The sequence below is a fragment of the Hemicordylus capensis genome, chromosome 5, assembly GCF_027244095.1.
Source record: "Hemicordylus capensis ecotype Gifberg chromosome 5, rHemCap1.1.pri, whole genome shotgun sequence".
Classification (NCBI taxonomy): Eukaryota; Metazoa; Chordata; class Lepidosauria; order Squamata; family Cordylidae; genus Hemicordylus; species Hemicordylus capensis.
In genome coordinates, this window is record NC_069661.1 from 130,817,650 (window position 1) to 130,844,055 (window position 26,406).

General features: G+C 43.4%; 1 protein-coding gene and 2 long non-coding RNA genes across 4 annotated transcripts in view; 1 reads left to right on the forward strand and 2 right to left on the reverse strand.

Annotated features, from left to right (window-relative positions):
- On the reverse strand, positions 1–8,393 carry LOC128327312 (uncharacterized). The gene is made up of 3 exons (XR_008308580.1): positions 8,307–8,393; positions 6,421–6,773; positions 1–136 (listed from the first exon to the last, which is right to left on the reverse strand). It is a non-coding gene; the product is annotated as an uncharacterized LOC128327312 (long non-coding RNA).
- The window catches only part of LOC128327309 (potassium voltage-gated channel subfamily KQT member 1-like), a 556,996-nt gene that overhangs the window by 389,529 nt on the left and 141,061 nt on the right, over positions 1–26,406 (forward strand). The window lies entirely within an intron of this gene.
- Positions 20,307–26,406, reverse strand: part of LOC128327310 (uncharacterized) — a 44,484-nt gene continuing 38,384 nt past the window's right edge. Inside the window, exons 4-5 of the long non-coding RNA XR_008308578.1 lie at positions 25,626–25,728; positions 20,307–20,603 (exon numbers count right to left, since the gene is read on the reverse strand). This is a non-coding gene — a long non-coding RNA (uncharacterized LOC128327310). The remainder of the gene's footprint in view (positions 20,604–25,625; positions 25,729–26,406) is intronic.

Here is a 26,406-nt window from a genome sequence, read left to right on the forward strand (position 1 = left end):
GAGTCCTCATTTTTGCTATCTCAGCTTTGTTCTACACATGCATGAACACTGTGATGAGGGTTGCCTCATGATGTCTGTGGTGCTGCAGAAGATCCAGATGATGACACAAGGCTGCCTCTCAGATCTTAGCTGCCTCCTACAAGGGAGAAAGAAAGGGTTTTGTGTTTTGTTTTGTTTTTTCTTGTAAGGAGCAATTTCTCACCTCTGTCACCATGCATAAGTTCACATGATCTTTAAGAGGGTAGGACACTGCTTCAGTGCTGGCAACAACTAGGCAACAACTAGTGCTGGCAACACTAGTTGTTGCTTCAGTGCTGGCAACAACTAGGTAGGAGAAGCAGGGATTGATAGTCTGTGAGACAGGAACTGGGTAGGACATCCTTTCATCCTACCTTATTAAAATGCTGGGTATGGGTGCTGCGTAGGATGGTGCCATCCAGCAGCTGTCTCACAATCACTCCAATCTCTACGTACTTAGTTGTTTGATAACAGACTATTGAAAATTGGGAGCACACACAACTCCAGAAGCTGAGTAGGATGCTTGTCCTCCTCTTAATGACAGTGTGGACTGCCTTAGAGTGTGAGTCTCATAGTGAAAACTCTCATTCTTTCTCTATTATCAGAATCTGGACAATGGCCTCTGTCACTGGCCAGCATCTGTTTGCAATTGGTCAGTTTCAGCTATGGAGGGCTGGTGTACAAGTACTCATATGGTAGATAAAGAGCGGCACTGGGTAACCAGGGCAGCCATTAATAGTGTCCTGATCTTTTGGCATGTGGTGTCTCAGCTGCTCCAAGTATTATTTTATTATTATTATTACTGTTTACACAGTCAGACAGGTGTTATTGACTGGTTTGTTTTATCCAGACATCGAGTCCTTCCCAAGGACCTGGGGTGGCTGAATTTTATTGTCAGTGTTGTTGCTGTTATAGATATCGTCGCAGAATATAGGCTGTTCACAGTAAAGCTGCTTTTTGTAATTGGCTGATGGTGATTTCTGTGGCCCCTATGGTGTTGAGGTGCTCTTCAAGGTCTTTTGGAACTGCACCCAGGGCGCCAATTACCACTGGGATTATTTTGGTCTTTTTCTGCCACAGCCTTTCAATTGCAATTTGTAGATCTTTGTATTTGGTGATTTTTTTCTATTTCTTTTTTTTTCTATTCTGCTATCCCCTGGTATTGCTATGTCGATTATTTTAATTTGTTTTTCTTCTCAACTACAGTTAGATCCGGTGTATTGTGTGGCAGATGTTTGTCTGTTTGTAGTCGGAAGTCCCATAATATTTTTGCATCTTCATTTTCTACCACTTTTTCAATTTTATAGTCCCACCAATCTTTGGCTACAGGTAGCTTGTATTTTTTTGCAGATGTTCCAGTGTATCATCCCTGCTACCTTGTCATGCCTTTGTTTGTAATCAGTCTGTGCGATCTTTTTACAACAGCTGATTAGGTTTAATAAAGTTCTCTTTAACACGGGCTGAGGTTGAAGCCACTGGCTTCTGTTTCCATATCTTGTTCCATTCCAGATAGCTAATAGTCTACTATAAATCATTTTCCCAGCTCAACTTAAGGCCAATTAAAGAATTATTTATTTGATTTATTATAATATCATATTATTTTGAAATTAGGCCTTTAGAGGACTCTGGAGTTTCTAATATTAATGTTTCAAACTTAGTCAGCTTTCTGTTAGTCCAGAGCAGAGCCTGACACACCTTTCTAAAAGGAAGCCTTCACCTCAGTAGATTGAAAAATGCAGGGAGGCAGTATTGAGGCTCTGTCTTGTAAGGCCTAGAATATTCTGATTTGAGTGATAGGAAGTTGAACTCTTGATAAAATCAAGATAATAATCTATTTAATAATCTATTAAATCTCTACTTGTAGACTTTTAAACAAAATTTGTAAACTAAACTTTAGTATGAATCAGGCAAACAAGATTTGTTGGGTGCACTTTGACATTCTCACATTTGAACAGAAGTTGGGAGGGTTAAGAGGGAGAATCACAGATTAGGTGCTGTGGACCAATCTTCTATGAACTAGTCTAATTACTTTTTTTATAGTTAGTGGCCGTCCCCATGTCTTGTGTTAGTGAATTCCATGAGTTAATTCTGTAGTATGTGAAGGACTTAAAGCAAGTGTATGGACTTGCTTTGGTCTGCCCTGCACGTGCTTTCTTGGGTGAACTCCCCTTCCATTATATGGAGGGAGGAAAAAAATCTATCCATGGTACTCAGAATTTGAAGAACTGTTACTTTCTCCTGCAGTCATGTGTCCATCTGCAATGCAGCCCTCACTTTCCTCTCATCCTACCAACCAAACTTCCTTCCACATTGTGGCATATGCAAGACTGGATCTTTTAAAGCTGTTTTGTGTTCTGGTCTCGGTGTATTCTGATATGTCCCATCCCATGTTCTTGCCTTAATACAGTTCTCAGACAGGTACAACTAGAGGAGTCCTCCTAATTAATTCAGTAGGTAGTGGAAGCTACATATTTGGCTGATATGTTTTGGAGTGGATAGACCCAGTGGCCAGGATGGCTACTAGAAAAGGCCTTTTTGGCTTAAGTAGCTGATCCATGGGAGGTTGGAACATTGAGCAGGACCCTAGATGTATCCCAAAACAATTATAGGTGGCCTTTGTTATTTGCAGGGGTTCTGTTCCAGCCTACAACAGCAGATAATGAAACCACTAATAACCAGACCTTGAGTCTATAGGAATTGGGGGATTAGGTTCCAGAGCCACAAAAAATGACTGAAAAATCACAAAAAACCCAAGAAAAAAAGAAAGAAGGATGGAGCACAGCACTATACTTTGTACAGTGTCATTCTCCAGGTGCCACTCTTTGCTACTCTCCAGGTGCGCCAGCAGTGGTCCCCAGCTCCTCCAGTCATGCGTAATGGTGAACTTTCCCACCCCCCAGTTTCCCGCCCCACTTCTCAGAGGCATCTGGTGGGCTACTATGTGAAACAGGATGTTGGACTAGATAGTCCTTGAACCTGATCCAGCAAAGCTGTTCTTATGTACAAACCCCTGGCCTGACTGGTTGGTAGGTTGGCCAAAGAAGTTTCACGAATTGGTTACAGGTCAAGTAAACACACATGTGGGTGTTTCTTCACTCCACTGCTGGAGTTAGCAGCACTCCATCTCCAGTCTTTTGCTTGGAGCACAGATCTCATAGCAGAAGCAGGCCACTGTCGTCGTCATTATCCTCTTCTTTCTCAAAGCTGTGGAATGTGCGAGTATTGCTTTCTGATGACGACTCTGCAGCTGTGGTGGTGGGTGTTGCTAGCTACCTTTGCAAAGTAGCTGGCAGTGGTGCTTTGCTTGTTCTTCCTTTGCAGACCTGGGTAGATGTCCTTATAGAATTGCAAAGCAGGCTGCAGCTGCCTTTTGAACTTGATGCTGCACTCCATCAGGGGATCAAGTTCAAACACTTCGTTCGCCAAGGCAGTCCCCAGCTGCAGGATCTTGCAGAGCTCCTAGTGAAGGGCTTGGGGAGCATCTCTTCCTCTTTCTCCTCTTCTTCCTCAGGACCTGCCTGGATGATCTCCTCCAATTCTTCCTCTGTGGCTTGATGTCTTTCTGGCCTTCTCTACCAACAGTGCATGCAAGCTTGGTGACCCGCTCCAGCTCATCGGCTACAGAGGGAATGTCTGCAGCAGATGAAGAAGTGACTGTCCCAGGCCACAGTTTAATCCACACTGTGTTCCATGTGTGGAATTTGATCACTGCAAGGGATGTCATGATGCTCTCAATGCAGTCCACGATGCTGTAGCTCCTTCAGCAATTGCTTAGCAATAGAGAGGGATTGGCTTCTATGAGATCCAGCATCCTCCTGGAGGTGTGGCGAGTGTAGTAGGACTTGGAGGTCGCAATCAGACCTCGGTTCATCGGTTGGAACAAGGAGGTAGTGTTGAGCAGCAAGTAGGTGATCTCCAGGTTCAGGTTGTGAACTACACGGCCTCAGGATGGCCAGGGGTATTGTCGAGCAGCAGGAGGTCTCTGAAGGCCAGGTTCTTGGGTGCCAGAAATTTCTGCACCTCCTGCAGAAAGTAGTTCACTCAGTCAGAGAGAACCTCTGCAGTCACCCATGTTCTCCTGTGGGCTGTCCAAAATATGGGAAGTTGGCTTTTATTCTTCTTTTTCAGGCATGAGGGTTCTGTGCTCAGTATAGGAGCATGGGCTTGGCTACGCAGTCACCTGCAGCATTGCTGCACACCAGCAGAGTGAGGCTGCCTTGAAACCCGGAGCAGTTCTTTCTTTTTTGCTGATGAAGGAGCAGGATGGTATCAACTTCTAGAACAGGTCCATCACATCAGCATTGAAGACCTGCTCTGCTCTGTACCCTCTGGACTCAGTCAGCCACTGGAACTTCACTGGATATTTTTGTGCCACCTTGTGGTCTGCTGATGCTACTTCCCCTGCCAGTTTGACCATTGATGCTGTAGCTGTGCTTGAATCTTTCAAACCAGCCCTTGTTCGCCTGGAATCCACACTCAGAGCTTTCAGATGTTCCCGCTGCTTGACTGTCTTCCACTGCAAACCACTGTAGAGCCACAATGCTTTCTCACAGAGATTACTGGTCCACTCAGTGTCCTGTTACTCTGGGCTTGGTCCTCTATCCACAGGCTGAGGGCCTTTTCCATCCGTTCCATGTGGGGATTGCGTGGATAGAATGCCACCTTGAGAGTCTGAGATGTACTGGACACTATACTTGCATGCATACTGGCTTAGCTTTTCTTGATGGTGTGGACAGTGGACTCATTGATGCTGTAATGGCATGCAACGGATATCGCTCTGTCTCCACAAGCCAACATGTTCAGCAACTTCACCTTCTCACTCAAGGGCAAGAGAAAAGGTCTTTCCAAGACCTTTTGCCACTCCCTTCAGCAGAGCTCTCCACACTGTGCACTTGCTCATTTTGACTGTGAAGATAAAATTTGTACAATGGTATACAGTACAATAATTGTGCCAGACAACCCTCCCTTACAAAATTGATAAAGGAGAGGACAGTACTGTAACTGATAATTCAAATCAATTTAGAATGGATACAGTACAGTATTTAAAGTCAGTTCTCAATGAATACTTAAAATCATTTTTGTGGGTACTTTAAAATACAGTATGTACTTAGAACTGAATTTTAATGTTTAATTAAAATTTTAATTGCTATTTAAATTAACCACAGTTTATACAGAACAGTACAGTAGTATAATTACAATGATTAAAATTAATTTTTATTTGAATTTATAAATTAAAAAATAGAATTTCATAAAAATTAAAAATAAGTTTCTTGAAGTGATACACCGAAGTCTACCCAAATGCTCTCAAATCTCCTTTTTAAAAGCAAAAAATACTTCCAAACTGCACACCAAATCACTCCTCCGCCCTTCTCCAAACTCTTCTCACTACCCATGAGCGCATGCAGCAAGAACACAACCATCTATCTGTCTGTCTGTCTATCTATCATATTTTTATACCGCCTGATATGTATATCTTTAGGCAGTGTACAAATTTTAAAATATTTAAAAGTCACAAATTAAAATACATGACAATAAAAACAATAGAATAAAATTATTAAAACAAGTTTTTAAAATTTATTAAAATTAATTCTAATTAAAAGCCTGAGAGAACAGGGGGGTCTTGAGGTTCTTCCTGAAAACAAACAGAAAAAGAGATGCTCTTATTTCAGCAGGAAGCTTATTCCAAAGCCTTGGCGCAGCCACAGAAAAAGCCTGGTCCTGGGTCGCCACCAAACAAGCTGGTGGCAACTGTAACAGGACAGATCCATGCGCTGAAAACCACAGATACGTGATACTAGTCTACCACAGATACTGAGGTTGGGTATATATTTTCCGGCCCCAAATACCAGAACCGCGAATAACAGGGACCACCAGAACTAAAATAATGTCAATGAATGGGAGTTCCAAAATTGAACCCCCCCATTCATTGCTATTTGTTCTGCTATGCATTTGTTTCAGAATGAATGGAAACTAATATGAATGGGACACATTTTGATCCATTTCTGTTTGTTCACCAAAAAAAATACACATGCCTGTCATTGACCCCAAGAGGAGCCAAACCCCATGAATCTACTGAATTTGGATATATTATTATGTGTTATCCCTGGGGAGTATGGTTCGATATGGGCTCACAGGATCTAAAGCTGGGCTGCACAACTTTGGCCCTGCTGCAGATGTCCCTGACTATTGGCCACTGAATATGGACTACAACTCCCATCTCACTGGGGAAGATGGGAGTTGTAGTCCAAAAACAGCTGGAGGGCTGAAGTTATGCAGCCCTGATCTAAAGTAAGGATCATGCCTCCTGGTGTATGGGACCCTTAGGTTTCACATTCAGGGATGATGTTTTTAAATAAGACCAAGAGACAGTATGTTTGCTAGAAACACCCACTCATCACCTACCAGTGTTTTGAGTACCCTTCTGATTCCTCCATTACATGCTAAGCAGACCCAGAAAGGGGGTGATTTGGAACAAAGAAGTGGCAGAATCCTTCTCCAACTATCACCTCTCCCACTCTAATTTTCCTCCTAGACTGCTTCCTTCCTGTGTGGAGCTCTTGGTGGGTGGTCCAGGAAAAGACAATAGAAGTCTGGAACCCTGGAAGATAAAAGGGGTTTGGGAAAGAAAGCAAAATGGAAAAGCAAGGAGTAGAACACAGTTACATACACACCTCTTGCCTCTTAGAACTTCTCAGTCCCAAATCACCCGTGGAAGGTTGTGATGGTGCTTCCTCTATAGTGAGCGGTCTCATGGCCTGCATGAATAATATGTTGTTGAACCCTGAATTACATCCCATCTCACCCACCAAAATTCCCTACAACCTGCACCATCTTAGACCGGATCTGTTTCACATTCTGTGTACCTTAGGTAAAACAGGGTCTCCCCCTGCTCCCTCACAGTCCTCCCATTCCATGTATGGACTGGAGATTCTCATCCTTTATCACTGAAATATGAGACCATTTGGTGCTACTGGTCATGGAGTGCTCAGCAGCACATACACAATTGCATGAGTGCATCAGAAGAGCCACCTTCAAAAATGGATTGGATTCCAGCACCCCATTTCCAGCAGTAGACAGCCTCTAGGTGGGGCATGATGGCACCAACCTTTTCCTATTGTTTTCCTCACAGCAACATAATTAACATTTGAATCTCACTACCAGGAAGTATAGTGATGAAAGGATGAGGCTTCCTGTATCATTTGTAGGATTTGGGAGGTGTAGCTTCTCTCACCCTGGAGCCCTCTGGCATGACCAGGAGCAACTGCCAAAGTTCCCTCTTCTCTCCTGGGCCACAACTGTGTAGCTAAGGGAGGGGGCTGTAGCTCAGGGTCAGAGCTCATGCTAGGCCCCAGATTCAATACCTATTTAGAAAAGGATCTCAGCTCCTTAGTTTGGGGCCTGGGAGAGCAGCTGCTGGTCAGGGTGGATCATAGCAAACTGAGTGAACCAATGTTCTGATTTAGGCAGCTTCAGAAGAGCTGCCACATCCCCCTCCTTGGCTCTGAAAGGGGCTTTCACTGCCCCCAATTCCAACTGCTCTCTTTCCGCCACAAGCCCTGATGGAAGTATTATGGGATCCAGCCCTGGCTCAAGTGCCACACTTTGGACAGCTTCAGTGCTGACCTGGAATCAATGTACTGACAGATTGTGGAAAAGGTAGCCCTCAACCCTCATCTCCACAGAGCAGATTAGAGGACATATCCACCCCCACCCACCCCTGTGCAAATCAGGAGAATCCCCAGTCTTCCTGGCTCCCATGACTTAACCCCTGGGTCCTCACTCCAACCCCAAGTAGGAGTAACTGCGTTTGCTCAGAACAATCCCCTCCTATCCTTCTGTCTCCCTTTTAACTCCCTTTGCCTTATGTCTTTCCAACAGTCAGAATTCAAGCTGGGAGCTCCTTGTGGGCAGGAAATGGTAATGATTTATGAAACCCTGTAAAGTGTCAAGTTTCTTGAGGGTGCCAGTATTCAAAATATATATTTGAGGGAGTATACAAATATAACTACAAATAAATTAAGAAACCATCAACTATAATAAGCCATGGGGAGCAGAATATTATACAGAACCATAGAGACTTCTTTTTAAAGGCTGCCCAAACTCTATAATCAACATCGCTTTCCCACCTGGATCAGAGGCAGACAGACTGGGTGGGTCAGTGTCCACCTCCATCACCCCCAAGGAGCCAGGATGGACTCAGATCCTAGAATTCTGCGCACTGACCAAAATTAAACTCCCCAAGAACTTTCCCCCAAGAACTTTTTTGGAGCATAATGGTGAACACTTACTCTGAACTTCTTATTTGCCACCATGATTAGTCACAACCAAGCAAGAGAGAAAAGTTGGAGCAAGCAGCAGGAGAGACTCCTGCCAATGGTGGGATCCAGAGAATTCAAGAGCATCTTCGGAACCTCCAGCTTCCATCACAAACAGTCAGAACCTCATTGCCATGGTGACCATGTAGACACACCAACCCAGAGGTCCAGAGCAGCAACTGCCACTTTTTGAATCAGAACAAATATGGTAGCACTCCCAGGGCCCATTGGTGGGCATAGAGCACAAGCAGGCAGGGTTTCCAACTCTTTAATTGGCCCCACTCCTGTGACTTTAGCAGAAGCTTGGTGCACAGATATCAACTTGTGATTATTTTGCCATCTCTTTGAGCTAGGAAAAGCTTCAGCTGCTCTATTTCTGTATGTCAAACTTTTGTTAAAGGCAGAGGAGCTGAGCCAGACAAAGAGGTGGCAATGGGGATGTCTTCTAAATGTATTTATATTGTTTAGTTCCCACCAAAAAGTGACTATAAGTCACCTGGTTTTTTGTTTTTGCTGAAATGTACTCATATGCAGCTGAAATCAAGGCATCTTATTCCTACTTGGTCACACACCCCAAAACAGGCAGCAGCCATGTTGGCTCTGCTGTGACACCATTGATGCTCTTTGCCTTTCAGGCCTGGCCTGGTCGTTTAGAGTATGGAAAGTGAAGTATCCTGCAGTAATCTGACCCAAAACAATGATTTTGAAAAACCCAGAAGGTACATGTGGTGTATATACTACTGTGCAAGAGCACAACAAAAAGTACACGGGGGGGGGGATTGTGTGTCCTTAAAGAGAAGAAATGATGGAAAGCTTGGGTTGATGCAGTGAAAAAACAGTGAGAAATCCATGTTCATGAAATCTATGTGTCAGGACCATTTCGATGTTAGTATAAATAAATTATAAAATGTTTATTATCCTCCAGTATTGCAGTTTTTACTTATATTTTATTTGCTTTTTTCTGCACCCTTTTTTTAAAAAAGGGAGCAACTGCATGGAGAAGTGGGGGCGGTGAACAGTTTAATAGAGATAAGAGTGAAGACCACAAGGTTAGTATTAGAGCTAGTTTTATAACTTTTTTGGGGGAAAGTCACCTCCCCCTCATAATCACCCTCTTGTATGGCATAAGGGGAAATATCAACAGGTGCTGTTTCCATCCTCATATGGTAAATATGTACCAGTTGGATGTCTGCCTGTCATGCCTAAAAGTCCTGGACCCTCTGGCCTTTAGAAGCAGCCCCTTCTCCTTATGTACCTTTATGAGGAGGATTATAAAAGCCAGATAGGGGCTCTGAGGGCTAGCAGTTCTGAGATTATATAAAGGGCCACTGAGAGACGCAGTGTGAGACGCAGCAACATTCCTTCTGTTAAGCAGCTGAGGCCCATGTGATATAGGGGAACAGGCCCAGTCTACCTCAGTCTTGAGTTACATCATTTAAGTGTAATAATGTTTGCCCTTTATTTTCAAGAGATTTCACCAGCCCTGACAGAACTTATTCTAAATTGTTACTGGCGTGAAAAGACAAAAATAGCAGAAAACGAGCACTGTTCACCCCCACTGTTTTAACACAGTCACACACACCCCTTTTGTTAAAGGGGGAGAAAAATCAAAAATATTTTTCCCCAGTACTGGCATGCCATGTAACAGGGCAATGTTCGTGGGAGGCGAGATTTTCTTAGCCAACTTTCCTTAAGAAAGTAAGCTTAAGGTCACCAAGCTCTCTGTGTCCCTGTCACCTTGGCAATGCCTGGACCAATTTGAGCCAAATTTGGTACAGTTGTAGGGACACGTCGAATTGTCATCCACTCCAGTTCAAGTTGACAGATGCATGAATGTTTGAGGTACAAGTGGGCTAACTTGTGAACTGTCTAACTGATTTGGAGCAAATGTGGTACAGTTGTAGGGACACCTCAATGCAGGCGCGGAACCAGCCGAGCAGCAGCCCGGGTCCAGCCCCACTCGGCGGCCCCCTCCAAATGCGCTCGTGCACATGATGTCATGCGCACAGGGGCGTGGATTAGGCTCTGGAGGAGCCCAGAGCCAACTCCCCCCTCCCATGCCTGGGCCACCGAGAGCCCGGGCGAACTCTGCTGTCAGTTATTTCAGGCAGTGCCGACAGAATGTTTTCCCCTTCCTCTCCCTCTCTGGAGGGAGAGGAAGGGGGAAACATTCTATCAGGCAGTCGGTGTTGCCTGAAATAACTGGCCCAGAGTTCACCGGGCTCTCGGCAGCCCGGGCGTGGATGGGGGGAGTTGGCTCTGGGCTACTCTGGAGTCCAAGCCACGGAGTGTTGGCGACCTTTTCCCTTGGCGGCCTGGGTTCTTTGAACTCATTGGCCCAATGGTGGCTCCGCCTCTGCCTCAATGGCACAGCTTGTGATGATGTCATCCACCCCAATTCAAGATGGTGGATGCATGAAAATTTGAAGTGGAAGTGGGCTAACTTGTGATGATGGTAATTATATAAGATTATAGTGAAAGGAAAGTAGGCAGATTAGTTCTTACCAGAACTTCTTTTTTAATTATAGAACCAGCTCTAATACTAACCTTTTAGTCTTCACTCCTTTCATCTCCACTCCAGCATAATCTTCATTGCCAGCAAAGAATTTGTGATCATGCAGAAATCTACAAATGACAGATTTCCTAAATTTCCTTTTACAAACCCTTTTCCAGTCATTTTCAGCAATCGGCAAAATCAAAACAAATCCAGACCACTCAGTTCAGTTCTCCCACACAGATCAGAAGCCTGCAGGGAGGCTGAGCACCACAGATGTCACGATCCCTTTAGCCAGTGGGAGAGCGTTTTTGCTCTGAGCATTTTTTGCTCTTGAAATGTGAATCTTTAAACAGGTTTTTTTTAAACCAACTTTCACATAGTATATTAAAAATTGCAACACTATCTAATGGTGAGCTACTTAATGGATTAGTACTACTAAAAAATATTATATGAGATTTAGGAAACATCCCTGTTCCCATTCTCCACTAGCATAATTTGCTATGTCTGTGCCCCTTACATCTCATCCCTCATTTTATTTCATTTATATCCCACTTTTAATTTAAAAGTATCAAAGCGGTTTACAAACAATAGGAAAACTTCGCATAATCCCATTGAAAAATGAATAGCAGCAGTCTCAGGCCCTGTTTGTACACTGCATGAAACCTTGAGTAGATGAAGCTGTGGTTAATCTGTGAAGTCAAGAATCATGCTGCAGACAATTGACTAACCATGGTTTAGCAGCCTCTAGCTTCTGGGCAGAGGAACTCCTCCCTCTTCCTAGTCTGCCCAGGCTGAATCCCAGGAAGCTCTGTTGCACTCATGTTACCAGAATGTGAGCAAAGTATCAGCACGCTAGTGAAGCTGCAACCATTGGCTGCAATGTTACAGTGGCGATCTAAGCCACTATCTAACGTGTTCGATAACAATGTTAGAGTGATGATCTAAACGCGATCGTGCCTTTTCAACAGTGTCCATCCGTCCTTGACAGGGCAAAGACATTTTAACCTTTCCTCACATTGCTTACACCGCTGTCCTCCACAGTTGGGAAGGAAGGTTCTTGTGGCATTCCTCTTCCCTCCCATGGGAAGAAAGGATTGGTCCCCTTTCTTCCCACTTGTACTGGTTAAAGACAGACTGTACAAGCGATCCCTCTACTTTTTCTCATATGTTCGCAGAATGAGTTTGTTACCAGCAATGACCCTTTGTGACACACCCACACTGGTCCATTCTCCAGCAGATATGCCATGAGACACATGGCCTTTTCCCCATTTTTCCAGGGACTTCTATTTTTTTCCCTTCCCCCTAGACCTCCATCCCTATCCCATGCATGAGTGCTTGTGTAAGGATGGATAGGATGAGACTGCTAGAAAGAGGGTGAGATTACTTAGGATTTGCCCCTTGGATTTGGGGTAGTATTGCTCTATTTTTTGTACAGTTTGATAGGGGAAGGGTGGGGCTTGGCCCCTTCCTCTGGGTGTAAGCATACTTGGTAAGTATTAGTAAGCATACTAATCTCATGAGAAGAACCATCCATCTAGAGTCACACGAGTTTATTCTTGTACAATGAAGATGGATCCTGCTCTGGAGGGGACCACTCTCTCGTGAGAGTTCCTGGCCTTAGAGACACGCATTGCAGGCTGGAGGGCTTTTGCTGCCTGGCCCAGTTGACAGTTCCACTCAAGCCCTGGGAAGGGTCCCTTGGCAACATCCCTCCCGGTCCAAAGAACTGAGAATATAAGTGCCCCTTAAAAGAGTCTGGTATCCCTGCAACACATCTCCATGCTTGGTTGTGCTGCGTACAGTCACCTGGCTAGCCAGAGACCATTCTAATCCACAGGTGTTCTGTTCCAGAGTGCTCTGTGGTGGCTGGTTTGCATTTGCCAGAGTGTCAGGCCCAGCCAGCACTGATTAGCCAGGGATGTAGGATTCATCCCTGGTCTCTCCTTGTCTGCCCACCCAACCCAGAACCACTCAAACACCCAAAGCGGCTCAGATTACTTTGAAGTCTGGAAGGGTTGGGTGCCAGGGGGAAGGTGCAGAGTATGAGTTCTGTTGTTAACCAGTGGTGTCAGGAGCCCCACAACAGTGGGAGGCCCTGTAGTTGGCAGGTTTACCTCATGAGAGTGCAGTCAAACAGAGAGCTGAAACACATTATTGTTCCTGTTTTCTCTGGTCTACTGGCCCTCTCATGAGAAGAAGGCTAACTCCCTGGCTGGCAGGCTGGCGCAAGAGCAAGAGTATGTTGTGTCTTTCTCACTGCTTTGCCTGGGTTTGCAAGCCTGGTGACACCCTTGATTACATTGAACCAAACCCCAGGATCCTTTGCCTGCCTTAATATACATATCCCCTCCTAGGAAGTAAGATCTGTTTCTGGAGTACCAAGTGAGCATCCCTGGCCCTTCTGTGATCCGGCAACCAATGTCTTCCCCCTGGATTCTCAGGCATATTTCTTGGTCTGGTTCCCCCCCGCCCCCGACCTCTGTGTACATTATGGCCAAAGAAACCCCATTCCCTTGATAAGATCTGAGAGCCCCACAAATGGGGCTAGATCCAGCGTTAGGTCTATGAAAGGGCACCGTGCACATGTGCCTATTCTCCTTTAATTTAAAGTGTGGTTTCACCAGTGCAGTTCCATCCCTTTAAATGCAGGAATTGCAGGGATGTGGCATCCCCTTTGCCAAGCAATGGCAAGAGGAGCAAGGGGATGGCAGAGGGCAGGGCATCAGCATCCATCTAAAGAGAGGTAGTGCCTGTGTTCCGTAGGGAGGGAGTGCCACAACTGTTCTTGCTATTCAGATAGACTGCTCTTGCTCAGAAGGTCTTGGGCAAAAAATAGCTCATTAGTGTTTTATCCAGTCAGGAGCTGCTGGCCAGAGCCACATGCCCCAGATTCTCTCTCTCTTTCTTGCACGCACACACACACACACACACACACACACACACACACACCATTGCCTGCAGTGGCTGACACTGTTTTATGTTAATATTATCTTTAGTGTGACCATCTTTGCTGCCCATTGGGTGCCATTTCTCAGGGCAGAACTGCTTTTAGGAGGCAGGTCAGAATTCCTTTCTTTGGGCATCATCTGGTCTGTGAGTTGGTTTAGCTTTTTTAATACATTGTATTTGTTTTTCTACTGCTTAAGATATTGCCTTGGTTTGTAATGGTGGTGTTCTGTTGTACTATGCCTCCTCTTGGGCAGCTCCTTTGGAAAGGCAATAAATAAATTATTAATAGCTGTTGTTTTAAAAGGCTGAGGAGAGATTAGATACATCTATTTCTATAATTCTAGAGCAATTTGCTGTAATGTTTTGTCAAAGGTCTTCTTCCTTCTTAGTGCTGATGCATCAAAGGAGAGATTCCTGGGAGACATCTGTCACTACTTAATGTTATGGTTATGGAAGTAGAACCTCCTCTTCTGTTTAACGGTGGCCATCCCTTTGATGGATGTGTTCAGCCTTCATCCGGTTTGATTGCTGTTGTTCAGCCCTTGTTAAGATCTGCGTGTGAACAAGAATGTCTTGACCTGAGATCCTTTTTAATACAGCAGGGATCCTTGATATAAACCATCAAAGGAAACCTTTGATCTTTTGACTATCTTCTAACCATAATGCAGCACAATGCAGGAACAATGATTGGGGCGGGGGTGGGGGGGAGGCCAGGACTGCTTGCATTGAAGACTCAGCCTTCTTTGCCCGCTATGTAGATCATCAGTGCAACAAAGTTCCTATAGACTGAATCGTTATAATTTAAAAATAAGTATTTCAGAAATGATATTTTGTTTTTTTTGCAGAGAATTTTGTCAGATAAATGAGTATATAGTTCTTTGCACCTGAGAGAGGGAGCATGATTCTCACATTAGTGAATTCTTTTTAAATTAATATTTGTATTGGTTTGAATATGAAAAACATAGTTTACCAGTTGGAATATATAGGCAAAAATCAATAAAACAGGCTGAACAAATTTCAAACTGAGTGTTAAAGGAGTTTCACAAAAACCATATAAAAGACCTGCCCTAATCCTAGGTATCTGAAAGAAGACCTCTTTCCATATGTCACCCATGCCTTGAAGTCTTTGGGTTTGTTTCACAGTTATTCCTGCATTGTGGCACAGATGGTTAAAAGTAGGGCTGCAACATCCCATAGTCTACTCTACTGGGGAAGATCTGTGCTCCTGATGAGCCCTTTCTCACAATCAGTGAGAAGGGCTTGAGGGCGGGCAGTGGGGAAAGCTGCTTAAACTTATCTTCCCCACAGACAACTGCTCCTCCATTGCTGGGTGCAGTCCCTGCATGCCCAGACGATCCTCCACTGGCCCAAGCAGCGCAGAGATTCAGGATGTATCATTCCAGTCCCGGGAAACCCCATCATGCACTGTGTGAGTGTCAGGATTTGTCTGGCACTGGCCAGAAGGCCAGGAGGCCTGTGTTGGCACGGCACCAACACATGAGCACTTAGCCCGAGTTAAGTTCTCACACACACACACACACCCCTTTAACCCTAGCTAAATGGCAGGCTCCCTAAGCAGGTTTACTACCACTGAGTCACGCGGCTGCCAGTGGTTGTCATGCGCAGCCAAGACCAGTCTTGGCTGCCTTAGCCTGGTCTTGGCTGCACATGAAAACAGCCTCAACATATCAAAAGGATAGCCAGGTACCACTTGTGTATTATTTTATGTGAATAAAATAATTATGCATAGAAATGTGTCGCAAACAAATGGGGCATAAATTTTTATCCCAAACAATACAATTTATATCCCCAAATGTAAGTAATTGAAGTATAAATGAACCCAGCTAATTTTCAAAGTTTGAATGCAAACTGGTGACCCTGAGAGATGTTAACTGCTTACAGTATGTGCGTGACCACCTACCACAATAGGTTGATGGGGGAAGGTCTATAATAAACTATATAATAAACCCCAGCTAACTAGGCAAAGAGGCACCTTTTAAATGTCGTGATTCTCTTTATTTAGCAGAGGGAAAGCAACCGGTCCTATTCAGCCCCAGCACAGTACTCCTCCAGTGACTGTTGCTCGTGTCTATCTTATGTTTCTTTTTAGATTGTAAGCCCTTTGGGGATAGGGATCCATCTTATTTATGTATTACTTCTCTATGTAAACTGCTTTGGAAACTTCTGTTAAAAAGCAGTACATAAATATTTGTTGTTGCTATTTGGTACAAAGGGGGCTGTAACTGAAGCTCCATTTTGGTACAATCTACCACAAAACATAACTAGTGTTGATTAAATTCTGACAGAAGACTAAAGTTATGGCCACAATTCTGTACAGATTTACTAGGAAGTAAGTCCCATGGAACACAGTGCAACTTACTGCCAAGTAAACATGTATAGGATTGCACTGTTATTTGATTAAGTAGTTAAATTAGACAATTAAAAAGACTTTGACTAAAAGGCATTCCTTATTCATCAATCAATCAAATTTGAAACACTTTTATATTATTTGAAATACAAGTATGTATATACCTGCACCACCTTAAGAGACATTTCAACCTATGTGTGAGAGAAAGGGAATGCATCTTCTAGGATGAAGCTTGCTAAAAGACAGACATGCATTATCTGAAAACAGAGAGTATTTTTGCCTTTATTTTTCATATGCAGATTTAACTGATTAATTAATTGTTTAACTGATAAATTCTTTTGATTAACCAACTAAAATATCTTTAATCAGGAGGCAGTCCTGGCTAAAACCCAACAGAGAGTTCAGCTGGCTGCCTGGGGTAGCAGAATTCCACGTTCCCCTGCCTGCTTGGGAAAACCCTTTAGAGGGAACACAGTTTCTGCCTTGCCTATCCAGAGACTTGGAATAACATGATTTGGGATCTCATGAAATTATAGAGTTTTAGAGTTGGAATGGGTCTCGGAGATCTCCTTGTCTAGCTGCCTGCTCAGTGCAGGAACTGCTACAACGTGCTTGATGGATGGATGCCCAGCCCTTGTTGGAAAGCCTCCAGTGAAGGAGAGCCCACCACTGCACGAGGCAGACTGTTCTACTGTTGAACAGCTCTTTCAGCTAGGAAGTTTCTCCTCATGTCTAGCTTGAATTTGCTTTCTTGTAATTTCAGCCTATTGGTTCTAGCAATCCTGCTAGAGCAACAGAGAACAAGCCCACTCCTTCTAAATGCCTTCATTTGGAATGATTCAAATGTCACCTGCTATTATTTTTGCGACTACAGACCCTTCCTTTAATTCCAGCCACTTGTAAGAAACAGGGGAAAGGGGCTGGGACCAGGGGCAGAGGGAAGCCAGCAGCAGCCTGGGTTCTGCCGCTGCCACGGCCCCCCAGCCCTGCTCCCTGTGTTTGATGTCAGATGCAGGGAGTGTTTAGCCACGCCCCCCATGTCAGATGTGGGGGCGTGATTTAGCTCCTAAACGGGGCCGTGCAGGCCTGTTTGGGAGTTAAATCAGCCGTGTTGCAGCTGGACTGACTCTCCCTGCCTTTTAAAGGCAGGAAGAGATGTTCCGGCCGTGCTGCAAACACAGCACTGTCTGATTTATAGCTCAAAAACAGGACTGTGCAACCCAGTTATTGAGCGAAATCACCCCCGGCCGGGAGGCGAAAAGCCACCTCCCGGCTCCAGGAGTCTCCCCAGTATGTCCTTCGCGCTCGTGCAGGGCATATTGGGACTTGCGGGGGCCACACGGCCCCCGCTCCCCCCACCCCCTGCCGGCTCCGTCACGGAGCCGGCCATCGTGTGGGCGGCCAATCCGGCCACACAGGGCTCCCTTCCTGCTCACTGCCCCAAACCGGGTCTCACTGATCGTGAGACCCGGTCCTTACTCTAAGTAGAAATGCTATACTCCTTAAATTTTTAGTTACAGTTAATATCTTGAATCAACTCTTGCTTTAGGTTGACACACAGAATTTGGCCACACTAAATGTTGATGGATTCTGATCTGCAAGAAGAAGCATACATATTCAGTAAAAGAAGGGCAATAAAAGTGATGCTAATATCTTGATAGAACGGACAGGATAAAATTTATACAGGTTTGTTAGCTAGTTTAGGGGGATGGAGATCAAGATTATCAAGGTAATTTACGAGTGTATTTATTTAGAAATTAAACAAAAGTGATGCAAAGATGCACCCCTGTTTCACCCCCCTCTTGTGTTATTACAGCATCAGACAGCTGGCCTTGTGGGTTACATCTTAACCCTTAATGTGGTGTTCTTGTGAAGCATACGAATAAGTAGTAGTAGCCGCCAATCAAAGGAGGAAGCCTCAAGCTTCCTCCGGAGCCAGTCCCTAGAGATTCAATCAAATGCAGATTTAAAGTCAATGAAAGCTGCATAAAGGAATGACTTGACACTATTTGAATATTTCTCAGACAGATATTGCAATACCAGCCCCTGGTCCAAGGTGGACTTGCCTACTCTAAACCCGGCCTGTTCCTCCCTCAGTATACTGTCTTACTCCAATCAATCTACTAGTTTCCCCTGAAGGTGCCTAGGATACAGATTGTTAATAATACACAGCAAGTTGACAAGCTGATAGTTAGCTGGGTCAGATTGCCTTTTAAAAAGATCAGTACAACAATGGCTTTACCCCACTCTTTGGGGATGCTTTTTACTGGTACAGTTTGAGCTATACAAGTAAAAACCTTTGCAAGCACTGGGACCCACCAATCAATATCAGATTTTATCATTTCAGGGGGCCTTTCCAGGTTTAAGTTTGGCTACCAACTTAGTTACCTCCATAGTAGTGACCCTTTTGGAGAAATTTCAATTCTAATCCTAGGGATAAGGGGGAGAGAGGGAGGGAGGTGGATGACTGTCTCCATGCAGGAGTGGGAGAAAAGGAAATGTTTGTTTTTGTTTGTTTAATTATAGAATATTTAAACCCAGCCCCTCCAGTACCCTACTGCTTGGGGCAGCTCACAACATTGTATATAAAAAATATACAATGTATAGTAAAAGATTGATAAAGGTAAATAAGTTAAGACTAGGCTAAAACCACATTTAAAATCACATTTTAAAAAAACATTTTAAGTTAAATGTTATTAATAAAAAGCTAAAAACAGAACTATTGCTCATAAGTCAGAAGTTTCATTGTCATAATGTAGATAGTACTGTGTGCCATTTGTTGCTTTTGAGCAGTAACTCTAGAGCCGCATACTAGAACATGTCATGTTAATGAAATGTAACGGTAAGTATGACAAGGCTGTGGTCAACCAGTTGTCACAAGCTTTATAGCAAAGAGTTTTGTGACATCTTAATGACTAATACTTTTATTGATGCATGAGCTTTCATGGACCAGAGAGACTTCTCTCTCAGACGCATCAGCTTTATTGGATCGCTTTAAAAAGGACAGACTCCTTAATTATCTTTGGCCACACAATACTGGAAGTCTTTGGGGAATTTTGCAACAATTCTTTGAAGCTCTTTCTGGCAATTTGATTTGCCAGGCGCCTATCAAAACAGAGTTGACAGTGGGGGCTGTAATCTTTAGTTGTGAAGCACATTTCAAACTCTGGAGATCTGCAGTCCCACACCACTGAGCTGGTCCTCAAGGAGCTATAGACTGGATAAAAGCCAGGATTGAGTTCATATTTGGGCCAGATCAGACAATGCATCTCATCAGTCTGGCCCACTGCATGCTGAGGAGTGTGTGCATGCAGCTCCTCCTCACTCACCCAGCACACTGTCCCCACTCTTGCTGCATTTACATATGGGGATGAAACTTCTGAATGTCACCTAATTGTGTGACTGATTTTTGTAATCAACCAGGCAATTGTGTGGCATTCAGGCATGCTGTCCTTCTGTGTATATATTTTGCTTTACTTGCTAATGGGGCTTCAATAAGTGGCCTTGCTGCAGGGAATATTGAAGTTATCAAGTCAGCTGAAATAACTGAGCACATTTCCAGGCTTCTAATCAATTGTAACAGAGTCTTGTTAAGGGTCTGTACCCAGTTGTCAATAGGGAAGTTGCCAAGACTGCAGAGTCACCAAAGCAAATACATTATGTATACAGGGTTCTTCTTTTATAAAAAGGTCATGGAAACATGGACATCTGACACCTACCAGTCTTCTTGAGCTGGGTTGGAAGCATCCATGTTAGACTAACAATGCCCGTCATGCTGGTTTCACTTAGTGATATCAACTTGGGGGGAATTTATAAACGGTGGCTGACTCTGCATTGCCTCAGACTATATCGTCTACTGTGATCAAAGTTGTCGAAAATTTGCAAGCAAAAAATAAAATTTTTTAAAAACTCAGACCCAGCAATTGATGGAGACAATGGCAGCAGGCGGAGTGTGTGTGTGTGTGTGTGTGTGTGTGCAGTATGTGCAAGAATTGTCACCTAGTGGCATTTTGAGAAAATAATGTGCCTTCTGGGATGGCAGAAGGAAGCCTATGAGTTTGGGATCTAATTATGTTAGACAGTAAGCATGTACACATACAACTTTTATATTATGGGTTTTAATATATATATTTTTAAAGTTCAGTTGTGACATATTCCCTAGAAAGTTGTGACATATCCCTCTCTCTAGCGCTGAGGTTGGAATAGGTTGAAGCAAGTTTAAAACAGAGCATGTAAGTGTGATTTCACTTCCCTAGTGTGCATTAGTTTTTCCAGATTTTCCATCCAAAGTGTGGATGCCCCCGAGGGACCCAGGGCGGGGGAAGTAGCAGAACCAGAAGGTCCAACTTGTGCCGGCCTCACTGGATGAGAAGTTACTGCCATCACTGCACTCCTGGTCAGAACGGTGCACATCATGGTAGCTCTGGACGCTGCTGGGAACAATCTGTGTAAAGATCTTGAAAATTAAGATATGAGTATTTTCTAGGCTGCTATGGTGAATTGGAGAACTGCAAAAGAGTGAAATTAGAGGTGCTGGCTTCTGTGTAAACATATTTCAGATTTTTTTTTAATAATAAGGAGGGCTATGAAGGTAATGCATGAAAGTTCCCTAAATTCATTCAGGGCATTAGAGAAGGCTCAAGATGTATGGCCAGAGCTTTATATATATAATTAGTATTTGCTTGGGAAAACAAAGGATTGGAAAGAATGTTGTTGGGGGAGCAAGGATTTTGCTATAATCTAAATACTTAAAGAGGTGTGAAAATTAATGTTAGTTTATTTACCTTATTAAGGAAGTTGGCTTGACATTTTCAAACTTATTTAGAAAATGGGTCAGATTCCTCTTAGAAAATACTGTCTCTTTGAATTAAGACAAATCTTCTAGGCTAGTTTTCCTGTCCAAGACCATGTGGCAGGAAAAACTGGGGTGATAGGTCAGTACCATGCTTGCTGAAAGGAAGATGACCCTGTACCCCCTGTGCACATGGCCAGGAAGGAAGCTAAGGAGTTGGCCTGGCTCCTGGGGGTGGTGGTGGAGAAGTCTTCTACTTACCTGACTGCACTGGCTTCGCCTGCTTGTTCTGGGGTAGAGGAATTAGTGAATGAGGCTTCTTTAAACAACAAAGACTAGAGGTGTGCAATTAGATTTGTCATCAAATCAATTCAGGTTGAATTCAACCCCAAATTGGAATTCAACCCCAAATTGAATCACCCTCAAAATAGAGGGCCCTATTCAGGATCAAGAAGAATTGCTCCCTATTCGACCCAAATCTATTTGGGCAATTCGAATGCCATTCTGAGCCCTGTTTTGCTGGGAAAGCATTTTCCCGGGGAGAGCTGGCCTACCAATTGAGATAGACGGGGAAACCAGCCCTTTTATCCAGACTTAGTGCATCAGCCCACCTCAGAGGACAAGTCTATCTGGGTAGACTTGTCCTCTGAGGTTGGCTGATGCATTGTCTAAAGTGGAGGGCTGGTCTACCCATCAATCCGACTTGTCCTCTGAGGTGGGCTGATGCATTGTCTGAAGCGGAGGGCTGGTCTACCCGCCAATCCCAATTGGTAGGCCAGCTCTTTCTGGAAAAAAGGTGCCATATTGAGGCCCATTTTCCCAGCAAAATGGTACATAAATCACCCAAATCAATTTATTTTATTTATTTTATTTTTATTTTTACATTTATATCCCGCTCTTCCTCCAAGGAGCCCAGAGCGGTGTACTACATACTTAAGTTTCTCCTCACAACAACCCTGTGAAGTAGGTTAGGCTGAGAGAGAAGTGACTGGCCCAGAGTCACCCAGCTAGTATCATGGCTGAATGGGGATTTGAACTCGGGTCTCCCCAGCCCTAGTCCAGCACTCTAACCGCTACACGATTTGGGGATGATTTGTCAAGGCAGCTGGCCAAGCGAGCTGCTTTTGATGAATCAGTTTGACGGATCTGCGATTTGATTTGACCTCAAATGAAATCACAGATTCTGATTCTTGCACAGCCCTAACACGGACCTTTAAAAATAATTAATTCAGCCTAAAGGACCATAATGTACTATAACTGTATTGTCTGAAACTTTACTGTAAAACTGTAGTATGGTGGATGGAGGAGCAAAATGGGGAGTGGGAAATATTTCTGGGGGAACATCTGCTATGCCTTGAAGTCATCCCTTCCAAATCTTCTGGTGCATTCAGGTGTTATTCAGCAGACACTGATATGGAAAGTATTTCCTGAAAGCAGTAAGTTTGAAAACCACTGTAAAAGGGAATGGCTGTGACTTTCCTGCCCTGCTTGTGAGCTCCTAGAGCATCTCATTGGCTGCTGTTGGAAAGAGAATGCTGGATTATATGGACCTGAGAGAGAGCGCGCAAAATACACCTTTCTATGATATCACCTTTTAATTATGGGATATATCTCATGTCTGTGACCTCAATAATGACTAATAATAGCCCGAGAATGAACTGAATGTTTCTCTTCTGTGGTAAAAGTTGGACAAACCTGACACATTCTCCTAAAGATGGACCATTCTCCATGTGTGCTGTTTTTGGAAAACAGGCCCCTGGAATAGTTATTAAAAAGGCTTGTCTGCAGACATGAGGGCAATAATCTGACTGGAGCCAGCAAGTCCATGACCTTACATGCACTGTTCGAAAGAAAAACCACACCTCAAGCCTTACCCTCATTCTTACTCCACCCTCTGCAAAACAAATCACACCACTCTAGTTGCATAACTCTTTAAAGATATATTGCCCATTTTGTAGTAAAGCTGTCACCAACAGGGATGACCATGGAATTGGATACTGTGTTGTAGGTTTTAGGTAAAGGTTTTTTGTGTGTGTGTGTGTGCTTCTTTATGACTTGACTGTTAAGCTTCTAAACAATTTTCATTTGGAAGAACGTGATTTTCAGTATTTGGGTGTAGGGCCTATATAGCTCCTTGTCTCTACCCATAACTAGCAAAACCAGAATAAAAATGTAAAATAGGAAAATGCAGAATATTCTATGCCAAATGAGAGCCATTATGTACATGAGCTAAATTTAAACAATTTATACAGATCACAGGATCCTGCTTTTCATGGCACAACTTTTAGGTGAAATGTTCCTTTTTTAAAAAAAGCATGGAGTATCCATAGTCCTGAATGACAAATTGATTATATGGTCAAGAAACTTAATTTGGTTGTAGTTGTACAGGTAAGACCAATAATATCCATATTTTCTTACAGAATATGGCATTTTAAAATCCTGTGGAGGAAATAATTACAGAAGAAATCAATCATCAGCACCTAGTATAGATCATTCAGAAACAAGTTGAGCAGTCACACCAGTCTTGGACAATCTACCACTGTTTAGATATTCACAGATGACATGCACCATGCATACCCTCCCACTTTAGGTTTAACTCCAGTGTGTGTCATATTTTTAATGTATTTTATACATGCTTTCTTTGGGATATATTGCTTCTACATGTACTAATTTCTAAGTTCAGAAGAAAGCATCCTTGTATACTGTAGTTTCGAAAATACTGCTTGTGGGTTAATTTGTGCCTCTGAGCTCAACGCTATTTAAGTATCGGGTGGGTTATTGTGGTTTTTTTCAAAATTAAGGTGTTTCATTCCCCTGTAGTTTTCCCCTCCTTTGTGTGTCATCATTTTCAAAACAAACTCTAAATGTATAGTTATTTCTAGCAGTGTGACTCTGTTGGGATGCCTTCCTCCCCCCCACCCCCCGTCCCTATGTGGTCACACAAATGTTTGCTTCCCATATTGAGGCCATGTTGCCAGGTAGCTGGGTGAGGAGCTCTTTAATGAGGTCACTAGGGATGGGAAAAAATTAGCTAGTCACACATTGTTAGGTTACTTGTAGTGGCTTGATCTGAAGGTAGCAAAGGTAAAGGTGTAGCCACAATAAGGCTACGTGTCATTTCTTAAAGGCCAGAGCCACCCACAGCATTTTAATAGCATTTTCTTTATGGCATTATCTTTCTTGTGTTAGCTATTATTCCTTCCATCCATAAGCACAGCGAAGGTTCTCAGGCTGTCCTGCATCCAAGTACTGACCAAAGTCAGGCTGCTTAGCTGCAGCACAATTGCTATATCATGGGCCTTCAGATGTCTCCTTTATATACACTGTGAGGATTGCCAGGATTCAAAGCAAAAATATGATTGTCTGGGATAGCCTGGATGCAAGTTTGATGTGAAGTTTCAGGGGTTTGCCTTCCTTTTCCGGGGTCTCCATAGAAAATAATGAAACCTCAGAGAGGGGAGCCAGAAGCAAGTCAACAGGCTATGATCCACAGGGCCCATCCTGTCTCGCCACCCCCCTTCCCATTTTAAACTACCCCCTTTTCCCATCACATTCTTCCAGTTTTGCTACCTTTCCCTTTATGTAGGAGGAAGTGACTAAGAAGTGGCACCAGTATAGGCATATTAAATATATGTTGGAAAGGCATGGACATGAGAATGATTATTCTAAACCGGAGATCAGCAAAAGGGGAAGCTAGCGAACTTTTAAAAATTATCAAGTATCTCCAGGTTATAGGCCCTGCTCCAAAAGGCACCACCCCGAGCCCCTAAGCTCCCCCTCTGTCTTAGCCTGAGCTTCAGGAGACCTGGCAACACTATCTTCATCACTATATTCACTCACCTTTGGTGAGTCACCAATGGCTACAGAGCAGAGCAAGAAGGATCTATGTTCTCCCTGGTCCCAGTAGGGTGTCATCCATACCTCAGTCCTGGCAGTCCATTGGTTCCTCTTGGCCTGACTATAGATCAGGGCTGGGTCTGTCCCTGGGCAACAGACAAACTCTGACCTTGCTCATGAGGCTCCGGAGTTTACTCCAGCTTTCTCTTCTTACCTGTTCCTCATTCATCTCCCTTTGTGTCTGCTTCTATTTCAGTCTGCTAGCTTCTCTATCTGTTTGACTGCACTTTTTGCTGGCATCCCTGTTCCAGTTCCCCCTCTAGACGGACTTCCAGCTAAGCCCTGGCTTGCTTGCACTGGACTCTGTCTTGGATTGACCCTCCTGTGGATCAGCCCCAATGTTCCATCAGATTCTGATCTCAGCCCTACTGGAGTCATGCTTCAGCTCTGGATGTGATCAGTTGCCACTGTTGACTTTTGCTAGCCAGTTTCCAGATCTGCTTGCATGACTGTAGATTTTATATTCATAATCTACCTGTGAAAACTGGATTTTGTTTCAGTTACCACATATCTAAAAACTAAGAGTGCATTCTTAAAGAATGGGGCTACCATAACCAGAGCTTAATTTGTGCCAGGGCTCAATTTGTGCCCTGACATCTGTTTCCAGTGGATATAGCATCTCGAGTCTCATGATTTCTTTCTCTAGAAATTAAGTGCTTGAGCTATTTGCATCACCCATGGTTCCATGCTGCTCAAATACTGTAATTTCCTATTAGAGGGGCATTCACTTGGTAACTGTAGACAAGTTTTTCCAACTCCTCATCCACAGTACAGGACATTAAGACTCACCTGCCTTACCAGGGGCATTGTATACATCCTCTTTCTGAAGTGTTTTGTGCAAGGTGTTTGGAAAGGTCCTATCATCACAGTCTGTACCAAAACATTTAAATTCCTAGAATAAATTAAATGTATGCATCCTTGAAATACATATTTTGTGATAGCAGAATCTGGATTTTCTAATTATAATGCACTTTTTTTGCAGCATTTGTACTTCAGAAATATATCAACAAAAAGCCTGCTGGGTTTCATAAAGCTGTCTTGCATGAAACTAAGCAGAATTTTCCCAGGATATGTTTATTGCAGACACTTGTTGCATCTTGTCAGAGCCTGCGGTGGAGGTTAGTGAAGCTCGTGATAACATCAGCCCTACAAACCTGAAGTCATGGGAATGTTTTTCTGCATTAATATTTAACACAATAGCTACTTAGATAAAATTAGCTTATAGCAAATGACCATGAAATCATTACACTATTGTGTGAGACTAGAACGTTCTTTTCTTCAAATTAGTAGGAGTATTTTTCTTCATTTATAGAACATTTTACATTTAGCATTAAAGTAATAATCAAAATTAACACAACAAATAAGTAACTTATTACAATACTTTAATCTAAAATATGCTTAATATGAAATTAAGGGTTTTAATAAGTAATACAAAGCTACTGTATGTCTGTATGCTTTGCTAGCAAGTACCTTATTAGTTTCTATGTAAACTAGAAAAGACTCCCACATTAAAAGAAAATCTTTTGTAATAGCTAGCCCACTGTTTTTGTTTATTTTGAGAGAGGGCTTC